Raw genomic sequence first — 26874 nt, 5'->3', positions numbered from 1 at the left:
GTTTGCTATTTTTATTTTTATCAAAATTATGCATGCAAAATTATTAAAGGCAAGTACTTCCTTCTTGCCTTGTTTTCTGCAACCCAGAGGCAAGAACTTTGATTATTCTAGCTGTTTACTTTGGTTTTGACCTTCACGACTCTGAATAAGATGTTTCTGTTTCTATTTCTTTATCTTTCAGTTTTAGGCAATTTCCAATTATTTGCAGTTGGGATAGGTTTTCAATCTTCTTCTCACATCGACCCTGAAACACATGCACACAGCTCTGCCCTATCTTTCCAATAAAACCGCATTATAGATTTTGTGGGATCAATATTTAGATTTCACATTGTAATGGCGATACAGACACTATTCGCAAGTGACTCACCATGTATGATTCACCATGCAAGCACCATTCTACAGCTTATTTCCCATTCTAGTATACACTTTCATATTCGTTAACATAATTTTTATTTTAATGCTTATTTAGCTTTCTATGTACTCATTCTTAATGTCATAGCCATTTTTAAAGACATAATATTTCCTCATCACAAATATTCTCATGTATGTTATACTTATTTTCTATTTCCTCTGTCAAATACCAGTTTCTCATACAGAAAAAGAGAAACTTTCTTGACTTCTGAGTTAGTTTTATTTCTTTATGTCTTTATCTTGTTTATTCTACAGACAATATTGTTCTGCCTTTAATGTTTGAATGTATGGATTGTGAGTATGTGTGAAATCAGATTAAAAGAATAAGTTCCTATAATAGTCTATTTTTTTGGATCATGTAGTTTTGACTTTACTGCAAATATTAAGGAGCAGTTTATATCTCACATCTTCTACATCTGATATTTCCTTTGATCTTTATCTCTGAGCTAAGGTGGATGGAGATAATTCTGTTTTATCAACAAATTTGTTGTCAAATTTTCAAACACTTATCTAGATATAAATCACAAACTATAAAATTCATCCATTTAAAATGCACAACGCAATATTTTTAGTATATTCCTAGATTTGTGCAACCACTGCCATGATCTATGTTTAGAATATTTTCCTCTCTCCAAAGAGAAATTTCACTCCCTTTACAGTCACTACCCTTCCCTTTTCCCTCAAGCCCCTGGAAACCACTATACTGTCTCTATAGATTTGCTTGTTCTGGACATTTCATATAAATGACACCACGTAAATTTCTTTTGTGACTGACGTTTCAATTATCTTAATGTTTTCAAGTTCTATCCATGTTGAAGAATATATTTATATTCATTCTTTCAGATTTCTGAATATTCCATTTAGTAAATATACTATATTTTAATTATCTATCCATCCACTGATAAACATTTGGATTGTTTCTACTTTTTGGCTATTATAGAGAATGTTGCTATGAACGTTTCTGTACAAGGTTTTGTATGGATACAAGTTAACAGTTCTCTTAGGTATACATTTAGCGGTATAATTGCTGGATCCAATAGTAACTATGTTCAATATTTCGAGGAACTGCCAAATTGTTTTCAAAGGTGGCTGTACCATTTCACCTTCCCACCTGCAATGCATGAAGATTTCAATTTCTTTCTATCTTCATCAGCACTTGTTAGTCTGTCTTTTTATTTTAGCCATTTTAATTTGTGTGAAGTGATATCAGTATAGTTTTGATTTGCATTTATCTAACGACTATTGACACGTATTTTCTTGGGCTTATTATTGTATTTTATTTATTATTATTACTGTATTTCTTCTTTGGAAAAATATGTTTTCAAATCTTTTTCTCATTTTAAAATTGAGTTGTCTTTTTATTGTTTTATAAGTTGCTAAATCTGTTTTGCTAGTACCTTTTTGAAATTTTTTTGCCTATATTCATAATGTACATAGGTCAGTAGTTTTCTCTTTTTTTTCATGATATCTGTGTCTAGTTTTGTTATCAGGCTCATACAGCCCTCTTAGCATAACTTGGGGAGTGTTTGCTCCTCTTCTATTCTTTGGAAGAAAGACTTTGTGAAAGATTGGTATTAATTCTTACCTAAATTTTTGATAGAATTTGCCAGTGAAGACATCTGAGTTTATGTTTTGTTTTTCTGTTTTTCTTTGTTTTATTTGAGGGAAGTTTAAAAATTACTAATTCAATAGTTTTGGTTGTTAAAAATTGATTCAGATTTTCATTTTCTTTTTTCTTTTCTTTTTTTTGTTTTGTTAGGAAGATTGTCCCTGAGCTAACATCAATGCCAGTCCTCCTCCATTTTGTATGTAGGCTGCTGCCACAGCATGGCCCGACAAGCAATGTGCAGGTCTGGGATCTGAACCCTCGAACCCTGGGCTGCTGAAACAAAGCATGCAAACTTAATCACTATGCCACCAGGGCAGCCCCCAGATTTTCTATTTCTTTTTGAGTCAGGTCTGATAGGATGTGTCTTTCTAGGAATTTATCCATTTCATCTTAGTATCTTAGTTATTGATTTTGTTGGCATACAGTTGTTTTTAGCACCACCTTATATTCCGTTTTATTTCTTTTTTTTTTAAGATTTTATTTTTTCCTTTTTCTCCCCAAAGCCCCCCGGTACATAGTTGTATATTCCTCGTTGTGGGTCCTTCTAGTTGTGGTATGTGGGACGCTGCCTCAGCGTGGTTTGATGAGCAGTGCCATGTCTGCGCCCAGGATTCGAACCAACGAAACACTGGGCCGCCTGCAGCGGAGCGCGCGAACTTAACCACTCGGCCACGGGGCCAGCCCCCCGTTTTATTTCTTTATGGTAGGTACTGATGTCTTCTCTTTCCTACTGGTATTAGTGAATGCTGACATATCCAGGATTTTTTCCTTTGGTTGGTTTGTTTGTTTTGGTCTTGCTTTTGTTTTTCTTTAGTCGGTCTGGCTAAGGATTAGTCATTTGTGGTGTTCTTTACAAAGAACCAACTTTTTGTTTGATTGATTTTCTCTTTTGTTTGTCTATTTTCCATGTCATTTATTCTGTTCTATTAGTTATAATTATCTTCCTTTTTTTGTTTTTAAAGATTGGCACCTGACCAAACAACTTTTGCCAATCTTCTTCTTTTTGTTCTTTCTTCTTCTCCCCAAAGGCCCCAAGTACATAATTGTATATTGTAGTTGTGAGTGCCTGATCGGTGGTGCCATGTCCATGCCCAGGATCTGAATCAGCGAAACCCTGGGCCCCAGAAGTGGAGTACGCAAACTTAACCACTTGGCCACAGGGCCGGCCCATCTTCCATTTTTCTACTTGCTTTGGTTTTAGTTTGTTTCTTTTTTTTTCTAGTTCGTTAGGAAAAAATGTCAATTTATTTGAGATCTTTCTTCTTTTGTGCTATAGGCATTTGCTTCTATAAATTTCCCTCCAAGCACTGCTTTATCTACATCCCATAAGTTTTGGTATATTGTGCTTTCCTTTTCATTTATTTTACCTCAAACTATTTTACAATTCCTCATATGATATATCCTTGACCCATTGGTTATATAAATTTGTGATGTTTGATGTTTATTTCTCCGTGAATTTCCCATATTTTATTTGGTTATTGACTTCTAATTTAATTCTATTTTGGTCTGAGAACATATTTTTATGTGATTTCAGCTCTTTAAACTCTATCCAGGCTTGCTTTATTGTCTAAAGTATATTCTATCCTGGATTGTGTTTCATGTGTGCTCAAGAACAAAGAGTATTCTACTGTTGTTGATTCTGGTGCTACATAGATGTCTATTAGGTTTAGTCATTTTATCATATTATTCAAGGATTCTACTTACTTTGTGATCTCCTGCCTATCCACTATTAAAAGTGGGGTATGGAAATTTCCAACTATTATTGTTGAGTTGTCTATTTCTCCCTTAAATTTTTTAAGTTATCTCTTCATGTAATTTGGGGTGATATAGGTGGTTATAATTATCATATCTTCAGAGTGAATTTACTATTTTATCATTATAAAATATCCCTCTTCATCTCTAATAAAAAATTTTTTGTCTGAAAGTCTATTTTGTCTGATATCAATGTAGTCATTTAGCAATCTGTTGGTTACAGTTTGCATGATATAGATCTTTCCACCTTTTTACTTTCAACCTATTTGTGTCTTTGAATTTAAACTATGTATCTTGTAGGCAGTATATAGTTGGATCATGTTTTTGTATTCATCCAACCATCTCTGCCTTTTAATTACAGGGTTTAATCTATTTACATTTAATGTAATCACTGATTTGATAAGATTTATGGTTTCCATTTTGCTATTTGTTTTCTATTTGCTATTTGTCTTATGCATTTGCCTCTCTTTTGCTCTATTATTGCCTTGTTTTATGTTAAATAGATATTTTCAGCATGCCCTTCTAATTCCCTTGTTGTTTCTTATAATAAAATTTTTGAGATGTTTCCATTGTGGCTTCTAAGGGGATTATATCATAACTTAGAAGAATGGAGATCAGATTAATAGTAACTTAATTCAATAGCATGCAGAAACATTGCTCAAATGTAGACCATTTGCTCACCCCTGATTTGTGTTATTTTATGATAATAACATCTTTATACATTGTTAGCCTATCAACATGGTTTTATAATTATTACTTTATAAAGCTACATTTTAAGAAGGAAGTTACAAAAATACCTTTCTGCTGTTCTTTATATTTACCTATGTAGTTAACTTTGCAAGTGTTCTTCATTTCATGGTGCTGATTTGAGTTGAAGTGCCCTTTCATTTCAGCTTTAACAATTCCCTTTACTACTTTATGAGGGGCAAGTCTGCCAATCACAGATTCTCAAAATTTTTGTTTGTCTTGAGCTATCTTCATTTCTCCTTCATTTTGGATGGATAGTTTCATTTTGATGGATAGATAAAGATTTCTTTGTTGACAGTCTTTTTTCTCCCCCACCACTTTGAATACAGTGCTCTACTGCCTTCTGGCTTCCACGGTTCCTTTGATATGATGACGTCTTTTTCTTTTGTTGCTTTCAAGATTCTGTCTTTGTCTTTTGAAAGTTTGACCTTTATGGGACTAGACGCGGATCTTTTTCATTTAACTCTACTTGGAATTTGTTGAGTTTCCTGGGTTTCTGTAGATTGATATTTTCATCAAATTTTCAAAGTCTTCAGCCATTATTTCTTCAAATATTTTTTCTGCCCACTTCCCTCTCTCCACTCTTTCTGGGAGTCTTATTATGCATATGTTGTTGCACTTGATGGTGTCCCTCAGGTCTGCTCATTTTTGTTCGTTTTTTTCTTTCTCTTCCTCAGACTGGGTAATCTCAATTGACCTATTTTGAATTGCACTGATTCTTTCTTCTATCAGTTCAAATTTGCTCTTGAGCCCTTCTAGTAAATTTTATATTTTGCTTATTGTACTCTTAAACTCCAAAATTTATATTTGTTTCTTAATTTCTTTTTTGAAATTTTCTATTTGCTGAGATATTGTTAACATACTTTCATTTAATTCTTAGACATGCTTTTTAAAATATATTTATAATAGCTGATTTAAAATCTTTGTCTAGTAAGTTTAACATCTGTCTTCTACCTGGGATAATTGCTATTGATTGATTTTTTTCTATGTTGAGACCACATTTCCAGTTTATTTTCAAGATTTCTATTTTTTGATTAAAAACTGGATACTTTACTTAATGTAATGTGGCAACTCTATATATCACATGGTCCTCCTCCCCAGGGTTTTCTGTTATTGCTATTTTGTTCTTATTGTTGCTGTAGCTATTGTAGTGGACATTTGTTTGTTTATTGACTTTCTTGGGCTAATTCTGTAAAATTTGTTTCCTTTCTAATGTGTGACCACTGAAATCATTGCTTTGTTAGCTAAGTGGTCAGCTAATGATGGCTAAGGAGTTCCTTAAATGCACTGAACCAATAAACCTTCTACCCTTCATCAAGGGACTCTGTGTATGAATTGAGGCATGCCTTCAATTCTTAGGCAGTTTACAACTCTGCATTAGCTTTTACTCCCTGCTTGTGAAGGGCCTCAGGATTAGCCAAGCTGAGATCTTGGCACCCACTCAGATCTTTCCTGGGCATGCATACAGCCTTGCACATGAGTGTGACTTTCTAGATTATCCAGGAAAATATTAGAGCTTTTCAAAGGTCACTCTATGAACATAGCATTTCCAAGCTTTTCCTTTTAAGTTTTGTCCTTGCTCTTGTGTGTATCATGAGGTATTGCAGCCTCAGTCACCTACAATATTAAACAAATGCTACTGATTGCTTTCAACGAATACTTTGCGGGTAAGGCATTTCACAAAATGGAGCTCAGAGCTGAGTCCACAGATGACAAAAATGCCTTGAAAATGAGTCTTTCTCATGGAGTTGCAAAAGAGGTCATGAAGTGAGAATGCTATGGAAATAGGAACTTTAAGTAATCCATATATTATCTGTCCCATTTGGTAGTTTCAAGTATGCTAGTTTCATATCCACTGTATTTGCAAAGTGATAGTGATGAGTGTGTGCTGGGAGGAGATTAATTTACAACATTACAAATTTTGTTATTATTATTGAGATTCAGCAATTGTTCTTGAATAAACAATTCTTAGATTTTTTTAAGCCTTTGTTTAATTTGCAGAGTTTGAAAATGTTGATTTTGACCATTTTTGCCAGAGTTTTCCTTCCTTTCATGGAGAGTTAGGTTATAGAGTTCTCCATCCCGCCATTTTAGCAGTCCCATCAATATTATTTTATTTTAAGTCATGAGTTTTACTCTAGTAACAATCTCTGTCCCATTGCTTAAACCATGAAATAAAGAGGCACATTTTATTCTTTGACATCTTTGCCATTATGCAGATTTTTTTCTAGTCTGCTTTTCCTTACATTGTATTCCCATCAAACTTAGTTTAATGAAGGGGGTTTCAGGTTTGACTATAACCACAACAGAATAGTTCAAGTTGGATTCAATCTATACATATACAGGTTTTTGTTTTTGTTTTTGACTAAACCTGGGGTAAAGACAAGGCACTTCTCTGGACTCATGGATGGTGTTAATTTTGATCTCCTTTTGCACAGGGGCTCATCTTTATGTAAGAATCTCATATCAAATCTCTCACTGTATGAAGGTCAAATGCCATTATTGCTTGTTCATTTGGCTATTAAATCTCAGATCATAGCCCTTAGAACTTAAATTTTTCTTGAATCCCATTGGGCCACCACTTCTTTAAATTTTGGCTACCCTTGCTGTAGCCTTCTCTCTTTGAGTTCAGAGATATGTTGAAATTATTATTAATATCTTTATTTTTGTCCAGGATCTTAGTGTGCAACACTAAGGCATATGTACAACCTTAGTCCTCCATGTTCCAGATTTATTCTTTTATTGCAAATATAATTTTTATTTTCATACCCAAATTCACTTCAGTAACTCCCCACTCTTAATGTATATTTAGTTACGTTTGCCTGCAGGAGAATTTATCAGTGATATGACTCCTGACAGCCTCTTCAACTTCATTTCTTAGAAAGTACTCTTTTTCATATGTTCTCTTCAATTCTGTTTTATGGATCTGGGTTACACATTTGCCAATCCCTTTGAATTCTAAGAACACTTCTTGGTTTTCTAACTTTTCTTCATCCTTCAAAGACTTCTCCTTTATGAAGTTTTTGGCAAGCTAGATATAATGCTTTCACCCCCCCCACTAATATAAATGTTTTTATCGTTTATTGATTAAAGGAACTGTGCTTAATTTGTATTTTTGTTTCCAGTACTCATCACAATTTCTGACTTACTTTTACACAGAAAATATATATTTACTGAATAAACATGTCAGTATACCATATAGTATATGATTCAGAAAACTGAATAATGATAACAATAGAGGATCATACAGCACAAAATATTGTTCACCTACGCATTTAAAATTTATTCATATTTGAAGTAATCAAAAACATTCTGTATAGAATGTGATTTATTTCAATAAATATGACTTTCTTGGATAAAATGAGTGACTATGTTCATTAAATAATCAACTTTAAGGTTATTAGTAAATTGTTAGGAAAACAATGATCAGACGATTCAAAGAAGATAAGCATTTTCAAATGAAGTATGTCATTTGAGGTAACAATTTTCAAGTCAATTAAGAACCAAGTAAATGGTTTCCAACAGGATTAGATTTAGGGCAGAAAAACATATATCTATTTTGTTTTATTTATTTTTTTTCCCATTAAAGAATAGCATATATGCCATAAAATATTTTTTAAAACAAAGTAAATATGATGTAAAATGTTTATTTCCAACATTGTGCCTTATAGTTGCTATTATTATGGTATATTTTTATCTAGGTTGTAAAATGCTCTATGCATATCTCTATCTATCTATCTCTTAATCAAATGGCATTACTGCTAATATTGTAATGTTTCTATTAAAATATGTTACTAACATTTATGCAAATGATTTCAATTATTCTATAGCATTACTCTTAAATCTTTTGATTATCCTTATTTATATGTGTACCAAATTATATTTAGCTTATTCCTATTATTGGATAATTAGGTTATTTCAATTATTTATGAATATATATGGTGCTCTGATGAATGTTCATTTATGCTTATGACTCACATAGTATATAAATATTTTTGTGTGTATTGTAATTTTGTATATTTCCTCCAGAAATTTGAAATTTATTGGAACATATAGTACATAGTCTACAGTCCATAATGTTGTGGTATGTTTAGCCTATTTGTATTTATAACACTTTTTTTATTAATATATTTATTTTCTTAGTAAATAAACTTGCCAGAAATTTGTTGTTTCATTGCATGTTTTAAAAACAACTATTCTATGTTTATCAATTTTACTATTTCATTCTGTTGTATATATCCTTGATTGTAGCATTGTGCAATTTTTCCTTTCCAGAAGCTAATTCATATTTTTTTTATGGGGCAAAGCAGAGTGAGTAACGAAATGCAGATGTAATTAAGTTACTCCATAACGAACATGTGAAATATGTCTGCCAGAATGACTTGTCATTGTATACTGTCTTTTATTAAATAATGTAGATTTACTGATTGTTATATCTATGCAATTCAATTTCATTTGTAATTAAGGCCACGCTCTCACAGTAATCAGTAATTACATTATCTTTTCATTCTATTATTTAGACAACAAGATAAGTCATTTGAAAATTAGAACATAGATCAAATTTAAATAAATTGTTATTGTATTTTAAATATTGCATTTCATGTACCACCAAGTTCAAAAAGTAATTTAGAACTCTGTAAACTTTTGATGCAATTGTTTTTAATTTCAATTTTTTTAAATATGATATTAGTTTATGTAATTATTTAACATGTACCCAAAAACACAGATTGAATTTAATAAAAAGTCATGTCTACTGATATATTTAAATTAATTATATGCTTGCTTTTAAGAATTCATGATTTATACAAAAATATCAAAGCAGTCTATTATATTTAAGGCAAGGTAATAATATTTAGTATGTCATTTCACAAAAAGCCACAGATACACTAAAGCGTGTAGTTATAATGTTCTAATTACTTTTGGAATAACAGCACTCATTCCTGGTTAAACACACACACACACACACACACACACACACACAATGAGAAAAAACAAAGGAAAGAAAACATTACCACTATCCATTAGATATACAATTTCCCACTCCAGAGATAACCATTCTAACAGAGGACTAATATTTCCTTCTGAATTTTCCAGAAATGTCTCTCCAAATGTGTGGGGAGAGGGGCATGCATGGATATGTAGCTGATAGTGTGCTAAATACTACATTCCTTGTTTTTCTCTTGCTTTACTTAACTACTATTCTTTTAATTGGTTGTGATTCACTGACAGAATCCACAGAGCCTCCATTTTATTAAATTGTGGACCACTATAACTTTAAATGGAAGCAATTTAATACACCTAACTAGTCTTCCATATAACTTTCTATGGGAGCAGTTTAATATACACAATTAGTCTTAGCATACAGTTTTCAAATATTTTATCAAATAATGCTTTGATAAACAATTTTTTAAATCAAACAATAAATCTTTTCTAATATTCACATGTTTATAGGTAAAATAAAATTTTACCCAGTACAAATCAAAACTTTTTGTTAGACATTGCCTTTCTCCAAAAATGTTTAATAATTTTTATTGACACCTGGAATGCATGATGCCTTTTTGTCACATCATCATCAACACAAAGTGTTCTTAACTCATTTACACTTTTTCTTTGCCGAATAAGTAAAATCTAAGTTTTCATAATTTTAATTTGTATCTTTTTTTATAAAGATTGGCACTTGAGCTAACAACTATAGCCAATCTTCTTTGTTTTTTTCTTCTTTTTCTCCCCAAATTCCCCCAGTACATAGTTGTATATTTTAGTTGTGGGTCTTTCTAGTTGTGGTGTGTGGGACACCGCCTCAGCATGGCCTAATGAGCAGTGCCATGTCACCACCCAGGATCCAAACCAGTGAAACCTTGGGCCACCAAGGCGGAGTGCACAGACTTAACTGTTGGCCACAGGGCTGGCCCCTGAATTTTTTAAATTATGAAAGAATTTGAGAATCTTTTCAAATGAGTAAGAAAGCAAAAGCCCTTTTATTTTATTTTTTATCTAATTTTATATATAATCTTATTTGTTTATATATTCATATATAAATATAATTGTAAATATTACATAGAATCTAGCAAAATATATTGGTGATTAAATTAATCATTTGCACATTTCTGAATAGATCTATTAGTTACAATGATTTCTCCCAGTTAATTTTATCAAAAATTATAGATGCTTTATCTACCAATTTGACATATCTTTTTAAGATCTATTCTTTGAAGTCTATTCGAATCACTTTTATAGCATTCAAGAGTTTACAGTAATTTATTTATAGCATTTAATATTGAATCCAGAGTACTTAAGACACTAAGAATGAGATTTATTTAATGATGATTCTCTGAATTCACTATTTAATTTTATTCAGTTATTGATTGGTTGTACTAAGTTCTTAATGCTCTATCTTGTTCCATTTTAATATATATCATGGCAGTTCTTCTGGATTTTGGAGTTAGATAATGCACGTGACCCCCAGTGGGGAATTTTTCCCCATTGTGTTAATTTACCTGCATGACAATGTAAGGTAACGCCGCAGAAGCCACCCTATGGCTAGTGAAGCTAACTGCCTGTGTGTGACGGTATAATTTGAAAAGTTAATGTGCTGTCTTGGAAAGTTTTGTTTCATGTTTGTTCTTTAATTGCATAATAGCCACCTGAAAAATAAGCTATTCTTATTCTGCCGAGTATACATTTTACTCACTTAAAAATATTGTTTGAGAGTCTAATCCTACTACAATTCATGACGCAATGAATGACACATTTACTGTAACTCTGACTCTCAGGAATTTTACTAATGGTCCATTTAACTTTCCATGAAGGTGAACATTTATACTGAAGGAAAGCTGGCAGCCACAATGAACACCGCAAGCTGTCGAAGTTGACAGTTGCAGCTTTATTTCAAGAAGGCATTTTAGCAGATTTCTCCCGTTTGTAAATTGGACACAAAAATTTCACGAAACAGAATAGCCACACACAACTGAGGATGAAATTGCCTATTATAATGTCCATGGTAAGATTAACATCATTCCTGAAGTTTTGATGATAAAATTTGATAGAACAGCTTGAAATACAGGTGTAAAGGAATAAACACGTAGTCCTGTTGTTGCTTCAGAAAGAATTGGGATAGCATCTTGTTTTCTGTTTTTTTGCACCAAATGAGCTATGTTTTCCTTAGTCATTTATTGCTAAGGACATTTGTTTACCTATAAAGTTCAAGGAGTGATAGAATATTAAGGTTAACAAAAACAAGAATGGACATTGGGGTTATAAAATGATTGCTTCCCCACCAGCCTCAGTTAGCCACTTCTTCATTCTGTTTTTGTTTTCAGAATTTAACATTTTTGAGGGCTTTTTTGTTGTTGTTAAAACATGTTGTAACATTCACCCTCATCATGCTTTTGCATCACTATTGCTTTTAGTAATCAAATTATTTGAGACTTTGTTTATGATGACTATCCACTGAAAATAAATTAAATAACAAAGGATTTTTAGTATAATTTGTACTCCTAAATTTTCCCCCACAACGTTAGAGATCAGCAGTTTGTGTGATTATGTGAGTTTGTGTGTGTATATATTCGCTAGTTTGCGGTTGGGTATTAATCTAAGTAATAAAATCAGGATAACTATCCAAGATTTCTGTACGTTCTTTCTCTTTCTTTCCTTCTTTTTCTTTCTTTCTTTTTCTTTTTCTTTCTTTCTTTCTCTCTCTCTTTTTTCTTTCTTTCTTTCTTTTATTGCAGTAACATTGGATTATAGCGTTATATAACTTTCAGTTGTACATTGTAATATATTTCAAATTCTGTGTAGATTACATCATGTTGACCACCCAAAGACTAATTACAATCCATCACCAGCAATTTGTGCCTAATCACCCCTTTTGCCCTCCTGCCTCCCCCCTTCCCCTCTGGTAACCACCAATCCAGTCTCTGTTGCTATGTGTTTGTTTGTCGTTGTTTTTATCTTCTACATATGAGTAAGATCGTATGGTATTTGACTTTCTCCCTCTGACTTATTTCACTTTGCATAATGCCCCAAGGTCCATCCATGTGTCACAAATGGCCAGATTTCATCATTTCTTATGGCTGAGTAGTACTCCATTGTATATAAATACCACATTTTCTTTATCCATTCGTCCCATGATGGGCACCTAGGTTGCTTCCAAATCTTGGCTGTTGTATATAATGCTGCAATGAACACAGGGGTGCATGTATCTTTATGAATTTGTGTTTTCAAGTTCTTTGGATAAATACCCAGCAGTGGAATAGCTGGATCATATGGTAGATCTATTCTTAATTTTACGAGGATACTCCAAACTGCTTTCCATAGTGTCTGTACCAGTTTGTACTCCCACCAGCTGTACTTGGGTTCTCTTCTGTCCACATCCTCTCCAAGACTTATTATTTTCTGTCTTGCTACTTATAGCCATTCTGACCAGACTGAGGTGATATCTCATTATAGTTTTGATTTGCATTTCCCTGATAGTTAATGATGTTGAATGTCTTTTCATATGCTTGTTGGCCATCTGTGTATCTTCTTTGGAGAAATCTCTGTTCAGATCTTTTGCCCATTTTTTAATTGGGTTGTTGGTTTTTTTGTTGTTGAGACTTATGAGTTCTTTGTATATTTTGGATATTAACCCCTTATGTGATAGATGGTTTGCAAATATCTTCTCCCAATTGTTAGGGTGTCTTTTAATTTTGTTGATGGTTTCCTTTACTGTGAAGGACCTTTTTAGTTTGATGTTGTCCCATTTGTTTATTTTTTCTTTTGTTTCCCTTGCCTGGTCAGACATGGTAGTAAAAAATATGCTGCTAATACTGATGTCAAAGAGTGTACTGCCTATGTTTTCTTCTAGAAGATTCATAGTTTCAGGTCTTACATTCAAGTCTTTAATCCATTTTGAGTTGATTTTTGTGCATGGTGTACTTTCATTATTTTGCATGTGGCTGTCCAGTTTTCCCAACACCATTTATTGAAGGGACACTCCTTTCTCCATTGCATGTTCTTGGCTCCCTTGTCAAAAATTATCTGTTCATATGTGTGTCGGTTTATTTCTGGGATCTTGATTCTGTTCCAGTGATAAGTATCCTTCAGACTCAGTACAACTGAGATGAGTGTCCTACTATCTGGCTTCACTGGCTATTAACTGCAACAGGGGAATACCCCGAGAAAAGCTATTGGAGGAAAGCCAAAAAACTCTTAAAACCCCTCTTAAAAAAAACTCTTAAACCCTGGCTCTTAAAAGACCCACACGCAAATTCATCTGTCTCAGAGAGCAACCTAAAATCACCAAAAAGAAAGCTGCACAGTCCCTTGGTGAAAAGAGACTCATCTGGGAGGCTCTGGGTACATCTCGACGAGAAGTGAGAACTCTCCAGAGATTGAGACATTGGTGGTGGTCATTGTTGTGACCTAGTAGAGGTGTGCTAACACAGACCCTGGCAGATGCCATTGAAGTTCTTCCACTGGCTGTATATCTTAGGGTGGCTCCCACCCAGCTGGCTGTGAAGCTCTGCTTCTTGCAAAGGTGGCTTTTTTTCTCTCCAGAAGGAATTTCTGCCTCTTCTGTCTCATTGAGGACTGTCCCTTGTGGGGGTTCTTTTTATCCAGTTTTCAGTTTTCTCTCCAGGGTAATTTTTCCATTTCTGGATGTAAATTCAAAGGAAATGGAATCAATATATTTGGGTTTTTTTGAGGAAGATTAGCCCTGAGCTAACATCTGCTGCCAATCCTCCTCTTTTTGCTGAGGAATACTGGCCCTGAGCTAACAACTATGCCCATCTTCCTCTGCTTTATATGTGGGATGCCTACCACAGCATGGCTTGCCAAGTGGTGCCATTTCTGCACCTGGGATCCGAACCAGCAAACCCCGGACCGCTGAATCGGAACATGTGCACTTAACCACTGTGCCACAAGGCTGGCCCCTAGAATCACTACTCTGAAGAGATATCTGTACCCTCCCATGTTCATTGCAGCATTATTTATAATAGCCAAGATATAGAAACAACTTAAGTGCCCATCAATGGATGAGTGGGATAAAGGGAAAAATATATATGTATATACATACATACATATAATGGAATATTATTTGACCATACAAAGGAAGGAAGTTCTGTCATTTGTAGCAACATGGATGGGCTTTGAGAGTACTTTGCTAAGTGAAATAAGTCAGAGAGAGAAACACAAATACCGTTTGATATCACTTATGTGTATAATCGAAGAAACCAAACTCATACAACCAGGGAATAGATTGGTAGTTGCCAGAAGTGGGGAGTGTGGGGTGGGAGAAACAGATCAAGGTGGTCAAAAGGTACAAACTTCCAGTTATAGAATAAATAAGTTCTGGGGATGTAATGTACAGAACTGTGCCTATAGTTAATAATATTGTGTTGTATATTTGAAAGTTGTTGGAGAGTAGATCTTGAAAGCTCTCATTATATGAAAAAAATAGTAAGTATATGAGGTGACAGCTGTTAACTAAACTTATTGTGGTAATCGTTTCCCAATATGTACATATATCAAATAATTACAAGTACACCTTAAACTAACACAATGTTATATGTCAATTATATCTCAATAAAACTGGAAAAAATATCTTTAGTGGGTATTATAAATGTAAATAGTGTTAACTCTGCTTTGCAAAGCAAATTGAAAAATATTTCAAATGTATAAAATGGATTGGAGAAGTAAGATCATTGGTGGATTTCAGGAAACTTTATTTTTTATTTCTATGTTTGGTGCAAGTTTTTCAAATTCTAGAGCCCAGTAAAAGGAAACAATACGATCAAAATAGTGAAAAATCTAAAATTAGCTAATATATTGTTAACTAAATACAATCTAATTTTTCATATCAAATAGTTAATTTAAAAGGAAGGAGTATTTCTTTGTAATATATAAATGATGCTAACATTGGTCAAATAAATTTTTTAGAGAATCTCATCACTCATAGGCAATGGTGATACCTCCTTTTCAATTGTTTATCAAAACAGAATATTTTTAATATTTAAATATCACTTATTTAAATGAGATAGTCTGAGATGTTTCAAACACATTACCATTTCAATGTTAAATACTTTAGAATGATTCATATTGTAATGGAAATTATATTTACTGTACTTAAGTACTGAGAAATATGGTAAAATAATTAGGAAATAAAGCATTACAAATTATGCATCTTCTTACACATTTGTGCTTGATTACTTTTTAATATATGACAGGATGCTTTAGCAACTCTTGCTTCCTCATTAGTATATTCAAATTTAATGTTTCCTTTCTAGAGCATGTGTGTGATTTATTTAATACTAGCTTATAAATTTTAGAAAATTAGGTTCTATGTTCATTAAATTTGAATATTATGATAAATGAAAGTATGACTTTTGAGTCTTTAATGATATATGAACTAACCAACAGAGAGCTTGTTTTCAAGTTTCCTTTTTGTAAAATATTGTATCAGAGAAGAAATTATTGCCAATGTCTTCATTATTTTCCTTTTTTTATGCTAGACTATCCCTACAGAGTAGACAATGCTGTGTGTGGGTGTTTGTATAATAAAATGATATAGAAATATATATTACATAGTAATCATAGTATTATATTTATTAGTATAAATGATGTGAATTCACTTAAAGAAATAAACAGGTTTTTATGCAAGTATATTACAGAGAAATCACCTGAGGTAGACTAAGAGATTAGGGAATGGTTTTCTGAGAAAATTTTGCTGAAGGAAGGTTAAGGATATAAAATTATATATTTTGATTGTCTTGTTGATTTTGAAGTATCTTCATAAATCTACAAGTAGAAATGATGAGTGGACAGTTGAAACTGTGTTTCTAGACCTCATAGAAGAAATCTCATTTGTGATATAAATTTGAGCTATTGGTATTTATGTAAAAATTAAAGATTTGTCTATAACTGAGAGAAGTTTCTTATGGAGAAGATAGAAACAGAAGGTAGGGTTATATTTATGTATTCATAATAAGCATAGGTTTTGAAAAGGGACAGAGTTTTAGCTGACAGATAGGTTATTTAAAAAATCAAGATGTGTGCCTTCAGTGAAGCTAAAGAAAATGACAGTGTCAAGAGGTGACTAGTTAATAGTGGTAAAGAATCATGTGTTAAATCAGTGATTTTTTTCAGTACATAATTTCTTCTGTGTTATGCTCTGTTCTATGCCTTGGAGATGAAGCAGTAGATAAAACCACGCCCCTGCCCTTATGGAAGTCATATTCTCATTAAGGTAGAAAAACAATAAAGAAATAAGCTAACACATACTATGTAAGATGGTGGGAAGTGCTATGAAGAAAATGTGGAGAAAGAGAGTTGGGGTGTCGTAGGGGAGCTTGCTGTTCTGGAAAGGGTGGAGAGGGAAAGCCTTGCTCCTGAGGTGTATTTTGGGAGAAACCTGAAAGGCCTAAGAAAGCAAATTATGTTGATAACTGAAGGAAGAAGTTTTAAGACAGAGTGAATAGAAATTGCAAGGTTTCTGAGGCAGGAGATGGCTTCTAGAACCTCCAAGAAGCCGCGAGGTCCCTAGTTAAGCATTAAGCATATTAAAGATAGAATAATTAGAGATTAAGGTGACAAAGGTAAAGAATGCAAGATCACGTGGGACCTTGAAGGCCATGCTAAGGGATGTAGATTTTATTCTGAGGGAGTTGGAAATCCAAAGTGAGACTTGGGCAGAGGAAACTAAAATACGACTTACATTTCAAAAGAAACCTTAGGTTGCTAAATTACTGTAATAAGCTGCGGAAGGAGGTTAATACACCAAGAGGATTTTCTCTTCGTCTGATGTGGCTTGCATTAGACTTTAGCTGTGGAAATGGTAAGAAATGCTTGAACTCTGCATGTATTTTAAGGTAGAACTGCAGGATTTGCTGAAGAATTGTATACAACTAGGCTTATTAGGAATGGATTCTAAAACTATTCTCTAAGATATTGACTAATATTTATTTAAAATAGTTTCAGTTTCAAAATGTTATTCGTTTAAAGACGCATTTTATTGTTTTCTGTATCTTGTGGACAGAAGATTTTCTTTTTTTTTTTTAAGATTGTCACCTGAGCTAACATCTGTTGTCAATCTTTCTTTTTTTTTCCCCTTCCTCTCCGTCTCCCCAAAGCCCCCCAGGACATAGTTGTATATTCTAGTTGTAGGTCCTTCTGGTTGTGCTTTGTGGGTTGCCAACTCAGCATGGCCTGATGAGTGGTGCTAGCTTCGTGCCTAGGATCCAAACCTATGAAATCCTGGGCCGCTGAAGCAGAGTGCGTGATCTTGACTACTCAGCTACAGGGCCAGCCCAGACTGAAGCTTTTTAAATTTCTTATTTATCAGAATCCATATTGGTTAACATTTCTTTAATTTTATAAATCACAGATTAATGTAACATCCAATGAGAGTTTTCTTTAAATTGAAATAATGTGAACCACTAAATTGTAAAATTTCAACCTAAAGCAAATACCTATAACATTTTACTTAGTTTGTTTAGACATCTCAAAATTAAATTATTTTTTTTTAAAGATTGGCACCTGAGCTAACAACTGTTGCCAATCTTTTTTTTTTATGCTTTTTCTCCCCAAATCCCTCCAGTACATAGTTGCATAGTTTAGTTGTGGGTCCTTCCAGTTGTGGCATGTTGGACGTTGCCTCAGCGTGGCCTGACAAGTGGCGCCATGTCTGTGCACAGGATCTGAACCAGCGAAACCCTGGACCGTCCTAGCGGAGCACACAAACTTAACCACTCGGCCACGGGGCTGGCCCCTAAATTCTTTTTTTCTAAAAAATTTTTATTGAATTTATGATAGTTTACAACCCTGTGAAAGTTCAGCTGTACATTAGTGTTTGTCAGTCGTGTTGTAGGTGCACCACTTCACCCTTTGTGCTTTCCCTCCACCTCCCCTTTCCCCTGGTAGCCACTAATCTGTTCTCTTTGTCTATGTGTTTAACTTCCACATATGAGTGGAGTCATACAGAGATTGCCTTTCTCTGTCTGGCTTATTTCACTTAACATAATACCCTCAAGTTCCTTTAACTTTTACAAGGGTGAAATATAGGTATACCAAGTACTATCTTCATGACCCTAAAGATTTCTGGAACTTCAGGCTGAGAACCACCATGAAACCTGGAGGACAAACTACTAAAGAGTCAGGGTGAATCTGCAAAATGACTTCAATGAGATTGAAAATTTTAAAAAAAAAATGTAATAGAACTTTTTTAAAAGAGCTGCTTTGGGGCCAGCCCAGTGGCACAGCGGTTAAGTGCGCACATTCTGCTTCAGCGGCCCGGGGTTCGCCCATGAATCCCGAGTGCGGACAGGGTGCCACTTGGCAAGCCTGCTGTGGTAGGCGTCCCACATATAAACTAGAGGAAGATGGGCACAGATGTTAGCTCAGGGCCAGTTTTCCTCAGCAAAAAGGGGAGGATTCGCAGATGTTAGCTCAGGGCTAATCTTCCTCAAACAAACAAACAAAACAACCAAACAAACAAAAAAAAGGCTGCTTTGTTTTTCAAAAACTAAATTTCTTTATTAAAGATGGAAACATAGATTTGAAAAACAATTATGAGAAATTAAAATCATAATATGTTAGTTAAGCACACTTTCAGTGTGATCTAACAGGGTGTTACATCTCCAAATAAACACTCACTCTTAACCCACATTAGTAGAAACTGCTATTTCCTAACCACAGGAAATATTCCCTTGTATTTTGTATTGATTAGATCATTTGAAGAATATTACATTCAACATCAGATTCATTTTTTCATGTATTCATCCGTCTTCTATTTATCTACTTATCAACTGTGTCAAGTATCATCCTCTCTTCTGGTGATACATAATGTGTATGTGTTTGTATGTGTGTATGTGTGTGTGTGTATACATATTGTGGGAGATCAGAATTTGCCGTCCCAAAATGTGCCTCTTTGGCTTAATTGTTATTATTATTTTTTGAGGAAGATTAGCCTTGAGCTAACATCTGCTAACCATCCTCCTCTTTTTTGTGCTGAGGAAGACTGGCCCTGAGTTAACATCTGTGCCCATCTTCCTCCACTTTATATGTGGGACGCCTGAGACAGAATGGCTTGCCAAATGGTGCCATTTTTGCAGCGGGGATCCAAACTGGCAATCCCCCAGCTGCTGAAGCAGAACATGTGAACTTAACTGCTGCACCACCGGCTGGCCCCCTGGCTTAATTATTTTTAAGAGTAAAAGACTCAGAAAGAAACTTTGACCTTCCCCCTAACTTCCTAAAAGAATTTAAGATAGAAGTTCTGTCCCAGGAAGGAACTATCGCCATAGATAACTCAAGGTGTGGTAGATAGGAAAGCACTAGCAATGCCTATTTTATCAAAATTCTTTCTTGGGTCCCATAGTCTATAAATGGGCCAGCAAATTTACCAAAAATTTGCTTTTCCATCTCCATGTAAATTGCCTTCCTCCTCTTTTGAAGTCCCAGACCACTAGCCCCAACATCCTCCTTTGTCTTTAGCTGAAGATGGCATTTAAGATGGTGGCTTCAGCCATTTTTGCAAGTTACTTAGTTTTCTTGGGTTTCTCCGATGTATACGTTATTAAATTTGCTTGATTTTCTCCTGTTATTCTGTCTCATGTCAATTTAATTCTTATACCAGCCAGAATGACCTAGAGGGTGGAGGAATAGTTCTTTCACCTCTACAATACATACATACATATATTCTCACCCAGCTCAAACTTACAGTCTAATAAGTGGAGCAGGCTACAGACTGTAGTAGCAAATATATAAAGACACAAACACAGCAGGAAGTAACATATTGGTGAGAATTTGGATACTGTGGCTTTTGAATAATAATGGGTTCAGTCAGGGAGGAAAAGGGATGAAAAATACATATATATGTTTTACATACATATATAAAAATACATATATATATTTTTAAAAATACATATATGTATATATGTATATATATAACCATAACGTGAAAGGTGAATATTGGTAATAAACTGAAAGTAGAAAATGGGATACAAATGAAAGAAAATGTCTTCTTTTCTAGAGCACAATTCATATACAATGAAATTTTGTGATGACCATATTTTAGTTAGTGTTAAATATATAATATGCATATAGGTAAACAATGTAACATAGTACATATCATATATCGTATGGTGGTTGTATTTTTATGGTCCATAATAAATACATTAAATAATCTACTTAAAAACATGATACAAATATAATGCAATTTCAAAAGGAATAAAAAATGAAAAAATATTAAATAATTCTTCTCCTGCAAAATTTATAGGAGGGTACAACTTTGAGAATCATAAATACATGTATCTGCGAGTTGTTCTTTCAAGCTGATCTTTGTGACTTCGTTAGGGAGCTGTTGTAACTGATAAACTTGACCTCTCAGTAATTTAACAAAAGAAAAATTTATTCCTTATGTAAAATATGATTGGGAGTGGGAGTGGGAGTGTTGGATTCAGCCTAATGGGATCCTGTCATCTTCAAGCTGGTGCTGCCCTATCTCGCTTGTCATTAACAACTAACTGACAGTTGGAAAAATACGAGGTTTTAAGTGGTCATTCCTAAAATTGGTGGACAAGTTTTGCCACCAGTCATTGGCTATGGCTCTGTGATATCACCACCATTGTCTGCAAGGGAGATTGAGAAACGGAGCCTAACTCTGAGCTCAGGAGGAAAGTGCTGTGAATTTTCTCAACAGCTAGCTAGTTTCTGTTATATTTGGATATGCATGACTTTAATGAATGTTGATAATTTGGCTGGAAGACTTTTGTGTGTTTTTAAATTTATATTAAAAGGAAGAAATTTGGGGGCTGGCCCAGTGGCGTGGTGGTTGAATTCAGACTCTCTGCTTCGGCAGCCCAGGGTTCATGGGTTCAGATCCTGGTTGTGGACCTATGCACTGCTTATCACACCATGCTGTGGCAGCATCCCACATACAAAATACAGGAAGATTGCCACAGATGTTAGCTCAGTGACAATCTTCCTCCAGCAAAAAGTGGAAGATTGGCAACAGATGTTAGCTCAGGGCCAATCTTCGTAACAAAAAAAAAGAAAGAAAGGAGGAAATTTTGTTTCTGAATCATATTGAAAATTCAGGTGACTTTTGATAGTATACTAGTAGTGAAATCATAGAAAAATTTAAAGTCTCTAAAGAATGTGAAAGAATACAACCAATTCTTTTTGTATGACTGAATTTTATCTTTTAGAATATTTTGAAATTTATGGGATGTATTCCTAGGGGAAAAAGATGGTTTATGTATGCATATACCCTGAAATTTAATCTCATTTTGATAGTATATAGGTTCAAAATTCCTGTCTTAGAAATTGTGTGACACAACATACTTATGTTATAGGTCAGAAAGGTGAAGTTCAAGTGATAAACCAACTACAAATTGACAGTGAGAAATACAAACACAGTATGTACAGCCCTTCACTCTTGTTCTTTCCACTACTTCACATTATCCTGCCACGTAAGTGTTATCTTGTTCTGAACTTGAGTTAATGCCAGAAAGACACATTACATTTTTACTGTAGCAGATAAAATGTAAAAGACCAATGCGTGTTAAATTCAAGTTATTCTCCAACATAAATATGTTTTCATCAGCTATTTTTAATCACTCATTTTAAAATATTTCTGCCAGAAACTGAATATAACAGGTATAGTCTATTACACAGAGCATAATTGAACACTCTCACATACTGAACTCACATATTCAACATTTTATAAGCTCTCATGCTCATTGTTTGTGTGGATGAATGTCAGTGAATTAAGTGAATTTTCTCTATCACAGCTGGCTGTTATATTCAGTTTGTACCAAGATTTATTGAACTTGAATGGAACTTAATGTGTTATTATTTTTCTTCCTTAACCTTAACTTAAAAAATATAATTGTCTTCTCAGCATTCCATTTAATGAAGCACTATAAACTATAGTCATTTAGAGGATTGCATTTCTTCAAATTATCCTGGTGTGCAACAAATACACATTTTGGCAGAGAGGAGACAACTCATCTCTAGTTTCTGGTATTCAAAATATTTATGAGGTTGGAAGATAATATCAAGGGACTGTATGCTTACTACCTATTGATATAGACTTTTAGTAATTCAGCATAAAGCTGTTAAACGTTTCATACCTCCGTGATAGGTCTTCGGAATACAAAGGTTAATGAGAATGATACTCAACCTACCGAGAGCTCATAGTTCGGAAGACAAATATGACTCTAGTTTCAAGTGAGCAGTTTTATACTGGAGGCATGTATATCATGCTGTGGAGAAAGAGAGCAGTGAGAGACTGCCTGGTGAACTGAAGGAAGTTTTTCAAAGGACATGACATTTAAAAATGTCTTGTAGTAAGAATAAGAGTTCAGCATAAGAAGATGGGGAGCTGACGCTCAAGGTAAAAGGAATTGCATGAAAAAGGTAGCACAGAGACACCAAATAAAATACTTTTTGTTCAAAAACAATAGACCATTGCATTATAATGTCAGATTATAGAAGAGCATGGAAGATATGTGCCCAGGACTAAATGAAGCACATAGCACTTTGGCTTATATTCTTTTATCAAGAATTTAGTCACAGATGATCACACTTGACCAGGCTCATCTGATGATCACAGGACCCATGCAGTTGCAAAGGGCCCGTGCTTAGAATGGCCTGTGTTTGCTTTAGTTCTCTCCCTTCACCATCTGGAAATTCTTGATAAGTTTTCAACAAGGGGCCTCATGCTTTCATTCTTCACTGGGTCCTGCAAATCATGTAGCTGGTTCTGCTCCTAAAAGCAAAGGAGGATAGGCAATATAGTCTAGCCGTGTTCCATGGAGAAAGGTATATTTGCCTTCAATGGCTATCTAACAGGCTTTGCCAAGATATGTATGACAAAGCAGTGATAGAACCCCAGTTAATCAGTCAGAGATTATGTGTCATGCTTTTTATAATGAGCTTGGTTCTCTGACTCTAAGCCCATTGATTTTTTTTCTTTTCAAAACTGAATTTATGACTTATTCTATAGTCCTATGTGTGGAATTTGAAAATACTGTCATGGAAAAGTAATGAATTTTTTGTTTACCTTTCTTTTGTTTTTGTTTTGTTTTGTAATGTTTTCCCTGAGAAAACTGTACAAAAGTGATACACTAAAAAAAAAAGTAAAAGGAATTTACTCATCTAGAAGCTGTTGCCTGAGTCACCTTGTTAGACAGCTTTACCCAAAGTGAAATAAGCTAAAATTTAATTTTTGTTTGAAGAGTTAACTAATTCAGTCATGTAATACGAAACAAGAAAATGGAGCTTATCTTAAGAAATAAGACTTCAGTAAATAGGAAACAAATTGGAAAAGAGAACTGTTACTCTGTGTTTACATGAGGGAATATTGGAAAGAGATTATCCCTAATCAGCATGATGAGCTAATCAGGAGGTTTAATTGAAAGCCAAATCCTCAAGTCAACATTTCCACAACAACAACAACAACAACAAAAAGTAAAAGAAAGAATCAAAATGTGGTTAAGAAGCCCAAACAAAAAGAGAAGATGAGCCTTCAGGTACAGAAAACCTTCAGTTGTTGCTCAGTGTTAGAGTTATTATATTTTTAAATAAGCAGTGTGAGGCAGCATGCATATGTGAGGGGATGAGAGAATAGTTAGGAATTGAAGTTCAAGGGTAGAAAAAGAAAAGAAGGAAGAGAGATGAGGATATTGGAGGAACAAAAGAATGGGAGAGATCACCTCCAGATATTCTTAGCTTTGCCAAAATTTTCATCAAGCTGCCATGCCTAGTTAAAATCTCTTCTTTTCATGAAATCATTTTGTTGTAGTCATCTTATACAAAATTTGCACCTATCTGCCATCCAAGAAGAACACGGGTATAAATGGACACAGGTACATAGTACATATGGATGTAGTATATCACACAGGAAAAACTGCTGCCTAGTTGAAGATCATTTACTCTGATTATTGATGGATTTCTGAAAGCAAGCAAGTGCTACCAAGAAAAAAAAAAAAAACAAACCAATAACTTGTCCCATTTCTTTCTTCAAGGATTTGCAGCTTTTCTTGATACTTTTCCTGCATTATAGATTTTAAAAACCACTCATCCATTATATGCTTTAGAAATAATCTGTTAAAAGAACTTCATTCTAGAAAACAAACGTATGTCCAAATTTTTTTATATTGAATGGCATATTCAAATTTACACAACTAGTTAGGGAATTGAGCTAAGGAGGCCTGATTCCTTTCTCTGAGTTCAAGTCACTGTCCTGGAAGGGAAGGAACGAGAGGAAAGTGGATGGAGATGAGGTCAGTTACACAGACAGGGTTTTGATCATTTAGGGCCAGAATAGGAAAGACAAGGAAATTAAATTTCTTCTAGGCATCTGGTGAAGGAATGAAAGAGTTTTGAATAAAAGTGTATTTTATATTCATGTATCAAAAATTATTTCTGACTTCTTAGTCTGAGAGAATATAGTGTGGAAGTAAGAGACTAGTTGGAGGCTATTTCAGTGGTCTACGTGAAAGATTGTTGCAGTTAGGACTAGCTATAGTTCTTGAGGATTCACTGGACTAGGGCCATATTTGGAGGATAGAGAAAAGAGGATTTGTATGGGGATTAGATATCAAATGTAAGGACAGGGGAATCAAGTATGAATCCTAGGTTTTGAACTGAAAACTCACTGATGGTTCCATTTACTCAATGAAGGTGATGTTGTGAGTTAGAAAAGAAAAAGGAGAAAATATCAAGAGCTTTATTTTGAGGTGTTTATTTCAGCTTTTCTATATGGTTGAAGACTTCATAAGAAAGACATGAGAAAAATTAGTCTTTTGAAAAATACAGTAGAATATCATTATAATGTCATAAATAGGTGAAAAATTTCAATTACATAAAATATAGGATTAATGCAATGTATCTGGCTTAAGCCTTTTGCAGAAAGGGGTTCAATGACGTATCTGGATTCACTTTTTTTTTTTTTTTAAAGATTTTATTTTTTTTCCCTTTTCTCCCCAAAGCCCCCCGGTACATAGTTGTGTATTCTTCGTTGTGGGTTCCTCTAGTTGTGGCATGTGGGACGCTGCCTCAGCGTGGTCTGACGAGCAGTGCCATGTCCGCGCCCAGGATTCGAACCGACGAAACACTGGGCCGCCTGCAGCGGAGCGCGCGAACTTAACCACTCGGCCACGGGGCCAGCCCCTGGATTCACTTTTTAATGGGGCATGTAATTGAAAATTGACATTCTGCAATCGTTTAAGGCACATATGGGGCATCGAAGTCAAGTTGTGGAGTAAAGAGGTGAATATATAAATCTGGAATGCTGGAGTGAAGGGGAGAAATCAAAATCTGGCAATAGAAATGCAAGAGCTATAGAGACTGAAACAGAGATACAGAGATAGTGAAACAGATAGAAAGAGTGAGCTAGTGATAAACATGAAGATGGAGAGCTATGATATTCCTTTTGTCCTGGTTTTGATAAATACATTGGTGATGAGAGCCGAACGTAAGTGGGAAGGGCTGTGCTAATTTTCTTCTCTAAGTGGGAGGTGAAGGTAGGAGACACTGCTATTCAAATAGGCTGCCTGATTTCAACATAGGTCATGTCATTGCTTTTAGCTTCCAAAGTGTTGCCATAGTTCTCATTATAGGCAGAAGAACTAGAATGGTATTGGAACAGCCTGACCTACAGAGATCTTTGGTGGTTGCAAATATATAATCAATCACTCAGAATCAAATAGATGGTAATCTTGATAAGTAAGTTCTTACATGATCCATGTAATCATAAAAAATAATATATCTGGTAAGCTAAGACTTGATTTGGCTTACCGTAATAAAGTGTCAGGAGCTTTTACTCAGTTCTGAGAGAGGATTCAACTGAGAATCCTAAAGCCCTTGAATAAAAGTGTATCTGGTACACTTGAGGGAGGACTCTACAATAAGTCTGTACAGGATCTTCCTTAGCCTTTGGATCAGGGAAAATGGTAACTGCATGCTTGGAAACCGAAGCTATTCAGCCTGTTAGGAGTTATGGAGCACTGCTCTGAACCAGTCTCTGGGAATACAGAATGTAACTGTGAACTACCAATTAGAGTGAAAGCTTGTGGAATTTGGGTTGGAAGAGGGCATTTCTACCTGATTGTACCTCACAATGGGTAAAATGGAATGACAAATTCATACTCACGTCATGTCCCAAAGTCTTGAGCTATAATTAAGATATATATGCTTATCTGTGTTATCATCATATTGGCTCTCCAAATCAAAGTATAAGGGTCATTGGGGGAGAAAGAGAAAATGAAAGTTTCTGTATTTACTGTTCCATCAATTGCATACACCAAAAGGAAAAACACATCTGTGGTAGGGACAAAGATACTAGAAATGTGATTAATTTACAAAAGATA

At 34.4% G+C, this 26874-nt stretch overlaps 1 long non-coding RNA gene across 1 annotated transcript in view; it reads left to right on the top strand.

Annotated features, from left to right (window-relative positions):
- The window catches only part of LOC138918532 (uncharacterized), a 110785-nt gene that overhangs the window by 65959 nt on the left and 17952 nt on the right, over positions 1–26874 (top strand). The gene's annotated exons all lie outside the window — the stretch shown is intronic.

The sequence above is a fragment of the Equus caballus genome, chromosome 17, assembly GCF_041296265.1.
Source record: "Equus caballus isolate H_3958 breed thoroughbred chromosome 17, TB-T2T, whole genome shotgun sequence".
NCBI lineage: Eukaryota > Metazoa > Chordata > Mammalia > Perissodactyla > Equidae > Equus > Equus caballus.
This window is presented reverse-complemented; position numbering and strand designations above follow the sequence as displayed.